Here is a 15,022-nt window from a genome sequence, read left to right as displayed (position 1 = left end):
ATTGTCACATAATTCTGTATATAGTCCCTCAATAGCCCCTCAAACATTTTCCCCACAATTGATGTTAAGCTTACTGGTCTATAATTACCCGGCGAAGACCTAGAGCCCTTTTTGAAAATAGGCACCACATTTGCCCAGCGCCAGTCCCTTGGCACTATACCAGTCATGAGAGACTCTCTAAATATTATGAAGAGGGGGACAGAAATAACTGAACTAAGCTCCTTAACCCCTTAAGGACGCAGCCTAGTTTTGGCCTTAAGGCTCAGAGCCCATTTTTCAAATCTGACATATTTCACTTTATGTGGTAATAACGTCGGAATGCTTAAACCTACCCAAGCGATTCTGAGATAGTTTTCTCGTGACACTTTGGGCTTCATGTTCGTGGTAAAATTTGGTCGATATATTCAGTGTTTATTGGTGAAAAATTGCAAAATTTAGAGAAAATTTTGAAAAAATTGCATTTTTCAGAATTTAAATGCATCTGCTTGTAAAACAGACGGTTATACCACCCAAAATAGTTACTAGTTCACATTTCCCATATGTCTACTTTAGATTGGCATCGTTTTTTGAACATTATTTTATTTTTCTTGGACGTTACAAGGCTTAGAACATAAACAGCAATTTCTCATATTTTTAAGAAAATTTCAAAAGCCTTTTTTTTAAGGTACCTCTTGAGTTCTGAAGTGGCTTTGTGGGGCCTATGTATTAGAAACCCTGATAAAACACCCCATTTTAAAAACTAGACCCCTCAAAGTATTCAAAACAGCAGTTAGAAAGTTTTTTAACCCTTCAGGCATTTCACAGGAATTAAAGCAAAGTGGAGGTGAAATTTGCAAATTTCATTTTTCTTGCTGAATTTCAATTTTATTCATTTTTTTTTCTGTAACACAGAAGCTTTTACCAGAGAAACACTACTAAATATGTATTGTCCAGATTCTGCAGTTTTTAGAAATGTCCCACATGTGGCTCTAGTGCGCTCGTGGACTAAAACACAAGCCCCAGAAGCAAAGAAGCACCTAGTGCATTTTGAGTCCTCTTTTTTATTAGAATATATTTTAGGCAGCATGCCAGGTTTGAAGAGGTGTTGAGGTGTCAAAACAGTAGGAATCCCCCAATAGTGACCCCATTTTGGAAACTACACCCCTCAAGGAATTCATTTATGGTTTTTGTTACCATTTTGACCGCACAGTTTTTTCACAGCACGTATTTGAATTGGGCTCTGAAATGAAAAAAATGTCATTTTTTCCAATAAAATGTCATTTGTGTTTCACTGGATGAATACCAATGGGAATTTTTTGGTTAGAACCTAACCTTTAATGTGAGATTTATTTCTTTTTTTAAGCAATTTCAGATAGTGATACAATTGTATCCATAAGGTTCGTTCACTAGCGCTTGCGCACTTTACATTGACATATGTAATAAGTTCAGACAGGACAAGGATGAGATTTAAATGGTTAATACCATCACACTCTAGTATTTATAATTTATTTTAGCATTTTCCTGGTTTTTATTTATTTTTATATTTTTATATTTTTTTATAGTTATTCAAAAAATATTATGTTTAAATATTTTTGTTCCAAGTTGGGACCGGTACCCTCCTTGTCACAAGGTGTGTGCCAGGAACTGAAGCAACATGAGCAGCTGCTCTAGGAGTTCCTCTATATGAATCTCTTGTATTTCAGCTACTGCTGCTATAGAGATGTCTGTGCAGCTCTCTTATTAGCAGATCAGCTGCTTTATCAAGCCCAGTGTGTGCCAGTAGCTGATACAGCTTCAGCTGCTGCTGCTGTGGATTCCACTGTGAGGATCTCGTGTTTAGCAACACACTAATCCTGCCTATCTGTAGTTATCTAGCCCTACGCGTTTCCTTACTCATAAGTAACTCTGCAGTAATTCATCAGGGGCTCACAGAGTTAATAGATTAGACCTTCTGGCATTCCAGAGGTCTGTGTAGACAATGCACTGATTCTATGATCAAACGTGGGCTAGCAACTATGTCCACGTTTGATCATAGAATCAGTGCATTGTCTACACAGACCTCTGGAATGCCAGAAGGTCTAATCTATTAACTCTGTGAGCCCCTGATGAATTACTGCAGAGTTACTTATGAGTAAGGAAACGCGTAGGGCTAGATAACTACAGATAGGCAGGATTAGTGTGTTGCTAAACACGAGATCCTCACAGTGGAATCCACAGCAGCAGCAGCTGAAGCTGTATCAGCTACTGGCACACACTGGGCTTGATAAAGCAGCTGATCTGCTAATAAGAGAGCTGCACAGACATCTCTATAGCAGCAGTAGCTGAAATACAAGAGATTCATATAGAGGAACTCCTAGAGCAGCTGCTCATGTTGCTTCAGTTCCTGGCACACACCTTGTGACAAGGAGGGTACCGGTCCCAACTTGGAACAAAAATATTTAAACATAATATTTTTTGAATAACTATAAAAAAATATAAAAATATAAAAATAAATAAAAACCAGGAAAATGCTAAAATAAATTATAAATACTAGAGTGTGATGGTATTAACCATTTAAATCTCATCCTTGTCCTGTCTGAACTTATTACATATGTCAATGTAAAGTGCGCAAGCGCTAGTGAACGAACCTTATGGATACAATTGTATCACTATCTGAAATTGCTTAAAAAAAGAAATAAATCTCACATTAAAGGTTAGGTTCTAACCAAAAAATTCCCATTGGTATTCATCCAGTGAAACACATATATTACTCAAGGGAAAAACCACGTATATTTACTATTGCACAGTGAATAAAATGTCATTTGTGATCAAAATTTCTTATTTTCACAGGGAACAAAATACCCCATTTTGTTGCCCAATTTGTCCTTAGTGTGGCAATACCCCATTTGTGGTGATAAACTGCCGTTTGGGCCCATGGGAGGGCTCAGAAGGAAAGGAGCGCTATATGTTTGTTGGAGTCCAGATTTTGTTGGATTGGTTTTCGGGTGCCATGTCGCATTTGCAGAGCCTCAGAGGTATCAAAGCAATGGAAACCCACCAAAAGTGACCCCATTTTGGAAACTACACCCCTCAAGGAATTCATTTATGGTTGTTGTTAGCATTTTGACCACACAGTTTTTTCACAGCACCTATTTCAATTGGGCTGTGACATTAAAAAAATGAAATTTTTTCCAATAAGATTTAATTTTTTACCAAAATTTCTTATTTTCACAGGGAACAAAATACTCAATTTTGTTGCCCAATTTCTCCTGAGTGCATCAATACCCCATTTGTGGCAATAAACTGCCGTTTGGGCCCATGGGAGGCCTCAGAAGGGAAGGAGCGCTGTGTGTTCTTTGGAGTACAGATTTTGCTGGTTTGGTTTTCGGGTGCCATGTCGCATTTGCAGAGCCCCAGAGGTATAAAAGCAATGGAAACCCACCAGAAGTGACCACATTTTGGAAACTACACCCCTCAAGGAATTCATTTATGGGTAATGTGACCATTTAGACTCCATAGTTTCTTCACAGAACTTATTTGAATTGGGCTGGGAATTAAAAATATATATATTTTTTCCAATAATATGTCATTTTAGCTCAAAAATTCTTATTTTCACAAGAAATAAAATACTCCATTTTGTTGCCCAATTTGTCCTGAGTGCGGCAGTACCCCATTTGTGGTGATAAACTGCCGTTTGGGCCCATGGGAGGGCTCAGAAGGAAAGGAGCGCTGTGTGTTCTTTGGAGTACAGATTTTGCTGGATTGGTTTTCGGGTGCCATGTCGCATTTGCAGAGCCCCAGAGGTATCAAAGCAATAGAAACCCACCACAAATGACCCCATTTTGGAAACTACACCCCTCAAGGAATTCATTTATGGGTGTTGTGACCATTTTGACCCCATAGTTTTTTCACAGAACTTATTTGAATTGGGCTGGGAATGAAAACAAAATTATTTTTTTCAAATAATATGTAGTTTTGGCTGAAAATTTCTTATTTTCACAAGAAACAAAATACCCCATTCTGTTGCGCAATTTGTTCTGAGTGCAGCAATACCCCATTTGTGGTGATAAACTGCCGTTTGGGCCCATGGGAGGGCTCAGAAGGAAAGGACCACCATTTGGCCTACTGGGGATTTTCTAGTGCGAAGTCATGTATGCAGAAGCCCCTGAGGTACCAGTACAGTTGAAACCCGCAAGAAGTGACCCCGTTTTAAAAACTACACCCTTAAGGCATTCATCTAGAGGTGTAGTGAGCATTTTGACCGGAGACCTACACCCCATAAACTGTAATGTGGCTTCTCCCGGGTATGGCAATACCCTACATGTGGCTGTAATCAGCTGCCTGGACACACAGCAGGGCTCAGAGGGGAAAGACGAGGGGGGATAAGCTGTGCGGAGTGCATCAGGGTAAGTAAAATTGGGGTAAATTATAAACCAAGGGATGTATGATACATTTTAAAACACTCTTTCATACAGAGCTCTGGTTATTCGGGACACGTGTCACATTGATATATTGTGTCATCCCTTATAGCAGACTTTGCACCTCTTTTGACTTTTTCCCTTCTTGCCAGTTTGGGGAAATTCTCCTGGAAAGTGTTGCCCTGGTACGATGCGTGTGGGCTCGCTTCCAGAAGTACTGGGTGCCCCCCCTTCTTGGTCCCTAAAGATTAGGTTCTTGATAATCACCTCTTGAAATTCCAGGAAAGTTCCCCTCTGGCCTGCACATCGACGTAGCACGTACGCATTGTACAATGCCATCTGTATGATGTGCCCGGCCAGCTTCTTATACCACACCGCATGGCGCTGTAGGGCTTCAGGGCTTGATCTTACAAGTCAATCCCTCCCATGTACCTATTGTAGTCCAGGATGCAGTCTGGTTTGGGGGTGGCCTTTCCTTCATATATCCTAAACCTGTAGGTATACCCTGATGCACTCTCACAGCTTATACATCTTCACGCCATACCTTGCCCTCTTACCCGGCAGGTACTCGCGGAATTGAACCCTCCCTTTAAAATGTACCAGGGACTCATCAATAGAAATACACATCTCGGGGGTGTATGCTTGGGAAAACCGGACACTGGAACGGTCTAATAGGGGTCTCCGTTTATACAAACGGTCAAAACTGGGGTCATCTCAGGGTGGGCACGGCTCATTATCAGTATAATGTAAGAAGCAAAGTATTGCCTCATTTATTTATTTTTTTAGGTTCCAGTTCAGTTCTGAAGTTGCTTTGAGGGGCCCATATATTAGAAACCCCTATCAAACACCCCATTTTAGAAACTAGACCCCTCAAAGTATTCACAACAGCATTTAGAAAGTTTATGAACCCTTTAGGTGTTTCACAAAAATTTAGAGCAAAGTAGAGGTGAAATTTACATTTTTTTTTTGTCAGAAAATCCTCTTTATACCATTTTTTTTATAACACAAAAGGATTTATCAGAGAAACGCAACTTAATACTTATTACCCAGATTCTGCAGTTTTGAGAAATATCCCACGTGTGGCCCTAGTGCGGTAATGGACTGAAGCACCGGCCTCCGAACCAAAGGAGCACCTAGTGGATTTTGAAGCCTCTTTTTTATTAGGCACCATGTCCGGTTTGAAGAGGTCTTATGGTGCCAAAACATTGGGAACCCCCCAAAAGTGACCCCAATTTGGAAACTAGACCCCTTGAGGAATCCATTGTAGTTTTCATGGGGTGCATGCGACTTTTTGATCAGTTTTTATTCTATTTTTAGGTGGCGTGGTGACTAAAAAACAGCAATTGTACTATTGTTTTTTTTTCTTGTTTTTTTTACAGCGTTCACCGTGCGCTATAAATGACATATTCACTTTATTCTGCGGGGCGATACGATTACGGCGATACCAGATGTTTATAGTTTTTTTTAATGTCTTGGCGTTTGCACAATAAAATACGTTTTGTAAAAAATCATTTACTTTTTGTGTTACCTTATTCTAAGAGCCATAACGGTTTTATTTTTCAATCAATAAAGCCGTGTGAGGACTTATTTTTTGCGTAACGAACTGTAGTTTCAATCAGTACCATTTTTAGGTACATGCGACTTTTTGATCTCTTTTTATTCCATTTTTTGGGAGGTGAAGTGACGAAAGAATTGTGATTGTGGTTCGGTTTATTATTATTTTATTTTACGGCGTTCACCGTGCGGGATAAATAATGAAATAATTTTGTAGTTCAGGCCGTTACGGACGCGGCGATACCAATTATGTATAGTTTATTTGTTTGTTTATATATTTTTATTAATAATAAAGGACTGATAAGGGAAAAAGGGGGATTTTTACTTTTATTACTTTTAAATCTTTTATTTTCTTATTTTTACACATCTTTTTTTAACTTTTTTTTTACTTTATTACTTTGTCCCACTAGGGGACTTGAGGGCAGGAGGCCCTGATCGCTATTCTAATACACTGCACTACATGCGTAGTGCAGTGTATTAGAACTGTCAGCTACTCACTGACAGCAAGCATAGTGGGTCCTGACGTTGTCAGGACCCACTAGGCTTCCGTCTATGGCATAGCCGGACGCCATTGTTTGGTGTCCGGTTGCCATAGTCACCATCGCCGGCCGCTATCGCGTAGCAGGCCGGCGATGGCAGCTTAACCCCTAAAAAGCCGCGATCTCTATAGAACGCGGCTTTTAAGGGGTTAATCAGCGGGGACACAGCGATCGGTCCCCGCTGTAGGAGCTGTGACAGCTGCTGAACAAGACAGCAGCTGTCACAGCTCCTGTATGTGTCGGGAGGACGGCCGAAACGGCCGTTACTCCCGAGACGTACTATTACGGCATGGAGCGCGAACGATACAGCTGCCATGACGTAATAGTACGTCAAGGAGCGGGAAGGGGTTAAGAACTCTAGGGTGTAACCCATCTGGTCCCGGGGCCTTGTGTACATTTATTTTATTTAATTTAGCTTGCACCATATCTACATTCATCCAATTCAGTATATCAACTGATATTTTAACAGCACTGGCAGCGGCTACATCAGCTGCTCCTTCTTCTGTTGTATAGACAGAGTGGAAGAACCCATTTAGTAACTCTGCCTTCTCTTGATCCCCTGTGACCAACTCCCCATTACCACTATCTAAGGGTCCTACATGTTCAGACCTTGGCTTTTTTGCATTTATATGCGTGAAGAATTTTTTAGGATTTGTTTTACTATCCTTGGCCACCTGCCTTTCATTTTGTATTTTTGCTGATTTTATTATCTTTTTACAGATTTTATTAAGCTCTTTATATTTTACTAAGGCTACAGCTGTACCCTCAGATTTGTATTTTTTAAATGCCCTTTTTTTGTCATGTATTGCCCTTTTTCCAGAAGGTGTAAGCCATGTGGGGTTTAATTTTAGTCGTTTATACTTGTTACCTGTAGGAATAAATTTTGCACTATAATTACCCAAAGTAGATTTGAAAATCTCCCATTTATCATTTGTCCCATTATTTAACATTAGTTCTTCCCAGTCTATATCTTGAATTGCAGCCCTCATCCTGGGGAAATTGGCCTTCTTAAAATTAAATGTTTTTGCCCTCCCAGCCTGCGTTTGTTTTTTACAGTATAGGTAAAATATAACTATATTGTGATCACTGTTACCGAGGTTTTCACAAACATTGACGTTCCCAACAAGATCTGCATTATTAGAAATGACCAGATCCAACAGAGCTTCACCTCTAGTTGGGTCTTCCACAAACTGGCCCATAAAATTTTCCTGCAACAGGTTGAGGAAATGTCTCCCCTTTGCAGTTGAAGCCGAACCATGACAGCAATTAATATCCCGGAAATTAAAATCTCCCATTATCACTACAGTGCCCGCCTGTGCAGCCCGCTCCATCTGTTTATATATTTGACCTTCTATCTCTTCAGTTATATTGGGGGGTCTATAGATTACACCAAAAGTAATTTTTTCAGTGTTTACCTCCCTTTCTAGTTCCACCCACAAGGTTTCAACCTCCTCACAGTATTCACCCACTATTGTCTCATTCACACTCGCCTTCATATCGCTTCTCACATACAGACATACACCACCGCCTTTCCTATTTGCCCTGTCTTTCCGAAACCATGTAAAACCCTGTAGATTTATAGCCCAATCATGTGAAGAGTCCAGCCATGTCTCAGCAACACCAACTATATCTATATCTTCTTCCAGTATCAAGGCCTCCAGCTCCCCCATTTTGCTTGCTAGACTTCTGGCATTTGTGAACATACACTTTAACTTGCCTTTAAATGTTTCACTTTCATTATCAGAAATGTGATTATTTGACATTTGGGCCTTTTTATTTTCACTGCTGTTTTTTACTGAAAGGATCTCCTTATCTTGTTGCCTAGTCCTCTCCCCACCGTCTGTTTCTCCCCCCACCAATATAGTCTGACCCCTGTCTAACCTAACTACCCCTTTATTTTCTACATTGGCCTCCCTCCTCAGCCCTAGTTTAAACACTCCGCCACCCCAGCTAGAATTCTCTCCCCCAGAACAGCGGACCCCCTTCCATTTAGGTGCAAATCATCTGCAGAATACAGTTTGTACCCCAATGAAAAGTCAGCCCAGTGCTCTAGGAACTCAAAGCCTTCTCCTCTACACCAAGACTTAAGCCATGCATTTAACTCCCTGAGCTCCCGCTGTCTTTCCTGTGATGCGCATGGCACAGGCAGTATTCCTGAGAATACAACCTTGGAGGTCCTTCCCTTCAGCTTGTAGCCTAGTTCTTTAAAATTATTCTTAAGGCTCCTCCACCTACCATTTATTTTGTCGTTGGTACCGACATGGACCACAACAGCTGGATCATCACCAGCCCCTCCCAGCAATTTGTCCACCCGTTCCACCACATGCCGAACCCTGGCACCAGGGAGACAGCAAACCATTCTGTTGATGCGGTCTTGGCAAAAAATTATTCTATCCGTCTTCCTGATTATAGAATCCCCTACAACTATCAATTGTCTTGGCTTACCTGCATTACCATCCCGCCGACTACTAGCTGGGCTGTTCTCCCGGCTGTTAGGGAGATCAGTATCCACCAGGGCTGCCATTTCTGAGACCGACACCCTCGCATCATCACCCAACTTGGCAATTTTGCGTGGAATGTCAGAAACCGGATCGGCCTTCCTTTTCTTTGACCCCTTTCTACTGCCCCTAACTACATTAACACAGCTACTTACCTGATCCTGCTCACCCATGTCTTCACCCTCCAGTTCTAACCCACTAACTGCATTCTCCGTGAGCAGCAAGCTCAGCTCAAGATTGTCTATCCTCCTCAGTGTTGCATTCTGCTCCTCCAGATCTCTAATGCGAGCTTCCAGGTGACCAACATGCTCACATCTGCCACAGAGATATTCACCCTGGAACTCCGGCTCCAGTCGTGTATACATATGGCAAACTGTGCACTGAAGAAAACCTCCAATCTTGCTATCCATTATCCAAGTTACAACAAAACAGTGAACAATTGTCAAAGTAAAAGAAGAGTACTTACTGGGGCTTCAACTCCTCTTTTCAACTCAGGTTTTAGAACTCCACTTAGATCACAAGCCACTTAAACCACCAAGCTCAGAAAGAGCATGCTCAAAATGAGGTCTGCTGACTAATTTATACCACCTGTATCCAGTTAACCCCTTCCCCCTAGTCAGCTGCTCAGCTGGAACGAATCTGCAAGGAAAAAAAAAAAGGGTTTTCAATTGTGTGAGTTTTTGCTATCTTCTATTTGCAAGCAATCAAACCAGATTCACAAACACAGAACAGAAATACAGCAACACAATCCGGTTTTAGAACTCCACTTAGATCACAAGCCACTTAAACCACCAAGCTCAGAAAGAGCAAGCTCAAAATGAGGTCTGCTGACTAATTTATACCACCTGTGTCCAGTTAACACCTTCCACCTAGTCAGCTGTTCAGCTGGAACGAATCTGCAAGGAAAAAAAAAAAAAGAATTTTCAATTGTGTGAGTTTTTGCTATTTTCTATTTGCAAGCAATCAAAACAGATTCACAAACACAGAACAGAAATACAGCAACACAATCCGGTTTTAGAACTCCACTTAGATCACAAGCCACTTTAAGCACCAAGCTCAGAAAGAAGTGATAAAGAAGTGATAGTGATAGTGCTAAGTTCCAACCTCTGGGACACCTGCCAATCCGAAAAACGAAGGGGCAAAACCTGTTGTATACAGTACAACTTAAGTAAAACTTACAAAAATGTATTGTGCAAAGATTTTATTCTAGCAAACTGGACACTTGCTAACTGAATATGGACTTTTTGGAACAGGTTAAGGCATGACAGTAATTTTAAATATACTCATTTTTGGAATCCCACTTAGAAATATTAGCTTTTATTTTAATAAATACATTTTTTGCTATCTATCTGGGTTAGCACGTAGTTTTAATCTAATATAAGTAATATAGTTATCTCGACTGTTAAGGATAAAAATATTTTTCAGCCAAGACACAGTAGGAGCCTGAAGGCTTATAAGTAAATCAGCGCACTTAGAATAGATTATTCTAAAGTTATGAATTATTATAAAGTTTTGGCTTAGTAATATAAAAGGTATTTCATACTCAAGCACTGACAGTTTATTTTGCTACTTATTGATATACCAGGGGAAGAATTATGTTTACATATGGGTCAAAAAGGGGCAGTTAGTATTCCAAAAATCATAAGTTATCCCCTATCCACAGGATAGGTGATCATTTTCGGATCACTGGGGGCCCCACTGCTGGCACCCCCTATGATTGTGAGAACATGGGTCCCGAACCGCAAGACCCTCTTCACTGCTTGACCGCAGTGAGCAGGAGCTTTAATAGAGTGATGGTCGAGCATATGCGCTGCTGCTCCATTCAAAGTATATAGGAATGATGGAAATAGCCGATTACAGCGCTTGCATGTTTCCGTCATTCTCATAGACCAGAGTTTCCCAACCCTTTCGGGCTCGAGGCACCCCTGGAAAAAAAAATTCCTCAGGGCACCCCTATCAAAAATTGTTTACAAAAAGAAATAAAACAGCTATAAACAAGCATTACACTCTTAGGGTATGTTCACACAGCGTTTTTTGTAAGGCAGAAAAAATATGGCCTCAAAATTCCTTCCAGAATTTGACAGTGTTTAAAGCATTTTTTTGCCGTTTTTTTGCAGTGTATTTTGGCCGCCGTTTTTTTAAGCAGTTGAAGATAATGCAAAAACCGTAGGGAAAAAAGCACTCCAAACGAGCGTCGCAGGTTTTTTCTCCCCCCTATTGATTTCAATGGGAGGTCAGAGGCGAAAGCCACTCGAAGACCAGCAGCCCCCACTCACAGCAAAATGACCATCAGCCCTACTCACAGTAAAATGTTTCACAGGCGCGATTTAGTGACGTCATCGCGCCTGTCTGCGCCGAGTCACTCATAACACAGGGCAAAGGAGGAGAAGGATCTCCTCCTCCACATTATACTGTATAGGGGGGGGGTTGATATGGTGGCAGCTATGAGGGGCATTATATTGTGTGGGGCTGCTATGGGGGCATTATACTGTATGGGGGCATTTATGGGGGGAATTATACTGTGTTAAGCAGCTATGAGGGGCATTATACTGTATGGGGTCTGCTATGGGGGCATTCTTCTGTATGGGGGGCTGAGATGGTGGCAGCTATGGGAGTATTACACTGTGGGGAGACAGCTATGGGGCATTATACTGTATGGGGCAGCTAAGGGGGGCATTATACTGTATGGGGCTGCTATGGGGCATTACACTGTGGGGCGTCACGTATGGGGGCATTATACTGTATGGAGGGCTGATATGGTGGCAGCTATGGGGGCATTACACAGTGGGGGGACAGCTATGGGGGCATTATACTGTATGGGGGGCTGATATGGTGGCAGCTATGGGGGCACACTGGGTAGACAGCTATGGGGGCATTATACTGTGTGGGGCAGCTATGAGGAGCATTATACTGTATGGGGTCTGCTATGGGGGCTTTATATTGTGTGGCACAGCTATAGGGGCAGCTAAGGGGGGCAATATACTGTGGGGGGGCTGCTATGGGGGCATTATTCTGTATGGTGCTGCTATGGGGGCATTATACTATATGGGGCATTTATTGGGGGAATTATACTGTGTTGGGCAGCTATGAGGGTCATTATGCTGTATGGTGTCTGCTATGGGCATTATGGGGCTGCTGTGGGGGCATTATACTGTATGGGGCTGCTATGGGGTATTATACTCTATGGGGACATTTATGGGGGGGCATTATACTGTGTTGGGCAGCTATGGGGGGCATTATACTGTATGGGTCTGCTATGCTGGCATTATACTGTGTGGGACAGCTATGGGGGGCATTATACTGTGTGGGGAAGCAATGTGGGGCATTATACTGTATGGGGCAGCTATGGGGGGCATTGTACTCTATGGGGGGCATTATACTGTATAGGGGGTATTATACTGTGTGGTGGGCAGCTATAAGAGCATTATACTGTATGGGGGCAGCTCGGGGAGCATTATACTGTGTGTGGGGGCCCAAGTTGAATTCTGGCACCAGGGCCCATGAGCCTTTAGCTAGATGTTGCCCGTAGCTTGGACTGCGTACTCAGCGTGACAGAGCCAATTATTTCAATGATTTTTTCATTATTCTTCAAGAGGACCTGTCAACTCTTCTATCATGTCTATTGTAATAAATACTTGGATTCACTATGAAAAAACAATTCCGGTACATATTGTCTTAGAACTTTGCGTTGTGCTGTTCCTCTCTTATTCCTTCTAGAAGTTTATGAATAAATTAACAACTGGGCGTTACCATTCCCCAGTCAAATGGCTGTGTCCCTACACAGACTGATACTGTCAGCACTGATTGATATTGTCAGTCTGTGTAGGGACACACCCCAACTGGTAACACCCAGTTGTCAATTTATTCATACATTTCTAGGATGTATAACAGAGGAATTGCCCAATGTAGACTTTTATGAACAGATGCTCCAGAATTTCACAGGAAATACAATTATTTACTTAGAGAGGTAACAGGTCCTCTTTAAATCACGACAGATCATGCTGTTTTTTGATGTGCCAAAAGTAAGAAATGTGTGTGAATACATTTTGTTATAAGAATGTTTGGATGTGTTTTGCAATGCTAGAATTAAAGAGCGTCTGGATGCATTAAATCTTATTTCTTTTAAACTTTCAGACTTTCCAGGTACTCTTCAAGATGTACTCCATAGACTCCTGAAATGTGAAGCCTGAAATGTGTGTAGAAACCATTTTGTCTTAAATTACTAGTCTTGGGGCTGTACAATATGACCCTATAGACTGCAATGGGTGTCATATTATGGATAACTACAATTTGGAGGTGTATGGAGCTATAATACAGCCGAGGCCATACAATCCTCTCTAGGGGTGACTCACTAAATTGTTTTTTTTTGAGCACCTTACACTTTTTTGTAAGTAGTGAAGGTGATATTATCTGTTTGGTAGTTACAAAAACTTTGGAAAGTGCATTTTTGGGGGCACCACGCAGACTGATATTTCAATACTAAAAACTATTTTTTCTGAAAGTGACAGTGAACTCCATGTATTACAAATGCCAGACAGCTATTCAAGTTTAAAAGTCAAAAAAGAAGTATTCCACTTTATATAGATCTGGGAAAATATTGACCTCTGAAATTGCATTCACCATTTAGTTCTCAAGCAGTTTTAGATGATTCAGTTGAGAGCTGTTTCTGTCAGTTACAAGATGTGGAGTGAAAAAGTCAGTGTCACCGTTTCCTTTGCAGTTAAGTATAATCCCTGTGTGTTTCGCAGGATACATTTGCATAGAGGCCAGTTAGATGTTAATGAGGAGCATTGGGAGTTATGCTTCGACTGACAGCATCAATGTTAACCGTCAAAGTATTTGTTCCTGTGTAGTTTTACTTGGGGCTAGTCAACAAATAACCTGTGAATAATCAGAAATAATTAACTAAATGATGGGAAAAAAAGTTGTTTGGAACGTTCGCTGACATTTGCCACGTTGTTGCTTCATTTCCTTCACACCCCAGATAATTAGTGTTGTGATGGATATAAATAGAAGACAGAGCTATGTGCTATATAGGATACAATTTCACTACTTATGGAAACTTTTAAAGTTGTCTTCCACATTTATTAATCTGACATATAAAAAGCTAATGAAATCTAACCAAGGGAGCCCAACAATGCTTTGAATGATGAGTAGTCATTGATAGGTAATATCGTCAAAAAGCCTTTTCGTCATATTCAACAATTTCCATAACGAAGTCTTTGACACAATTCTACTTCAGAAGCACCATTAATTTCAAGGTGTCACTGATAAGTTCTTCCAAAGTAGTGAATATCAAAGATTCCAGGTTAGGCCTTATGCATACAGCTGTAATACGGCTCCATGCAAGCTCTGTACCGAGCCGTAATATGGCACCCATAGAAGTCTGCCGGGACAAACTCTACCTCAGTATGACTGCAATTTTATATGAATGCAATTGCTACAGGGGAAATGTATAGCCAGAAGTTGCTTCCCCGGCCATAACAGCTGATGGCCAAGAGTTTGAGAAGCCGCACTCATGGCGATTAGCTAACACAAAATAACCTGTTTAAGTCTCTTTTTCCAAATATTTCAGTCCCCTGAGCTGGCATGGATTCTCTGATACAGCAGAGCCTACTTGACCAATGCAGGTCAATTAAATAGGCATTAGCAATGTGCTGCCACTTGGTAATTCAGGGGCTAAATAGTGGTACCACTTGAATCCCATTGGGTTAAACCTTTAATGGCCCCTTTCACTAAAATATATTTTAATATGTTTCTGTGCTACAGGTGGTAAAGATGCAATGTGCCTGGTAAAGGGACTGCAGCTCCCCACCCACCAGTGGCTTCTTTGTGTTTCTGACCATTATGGGTCCTAGCAGTCAAACCCCTACCAGTCACATATTGAGGCCATATTATTGTGATATACCATTTATCATTATTAGTACGGACCCCGTTTATATTGAATCTCTGAAGATAGTGAATATGCTTGAATTTCTCAGGCTGGATATATGTAAGGGTATGTTCACACGCAGAGTCCAAAACGTCTCAAAATACGGAGCTGTTTTCAAGAGAA

The sequence above is a fragment of the Rhinoderma darwinii genome, chromosome 1, assembly GCF_050947455.1.
Source record: "Rhinoderma darwinii isolate aRhiDar2 chromosome 1, aRhiDar2.hap1, whole genome shotgun sequence".
NCBI classification, from domain to species: Eukaryota; Metazoa; Chordata; class Amphibia; order Anura; family Rhinodermatidae; genus Rhinoderma; species Rhinoderma darwinii.
Note: the sequence above shows the minus strand (reverse complement) of the source record.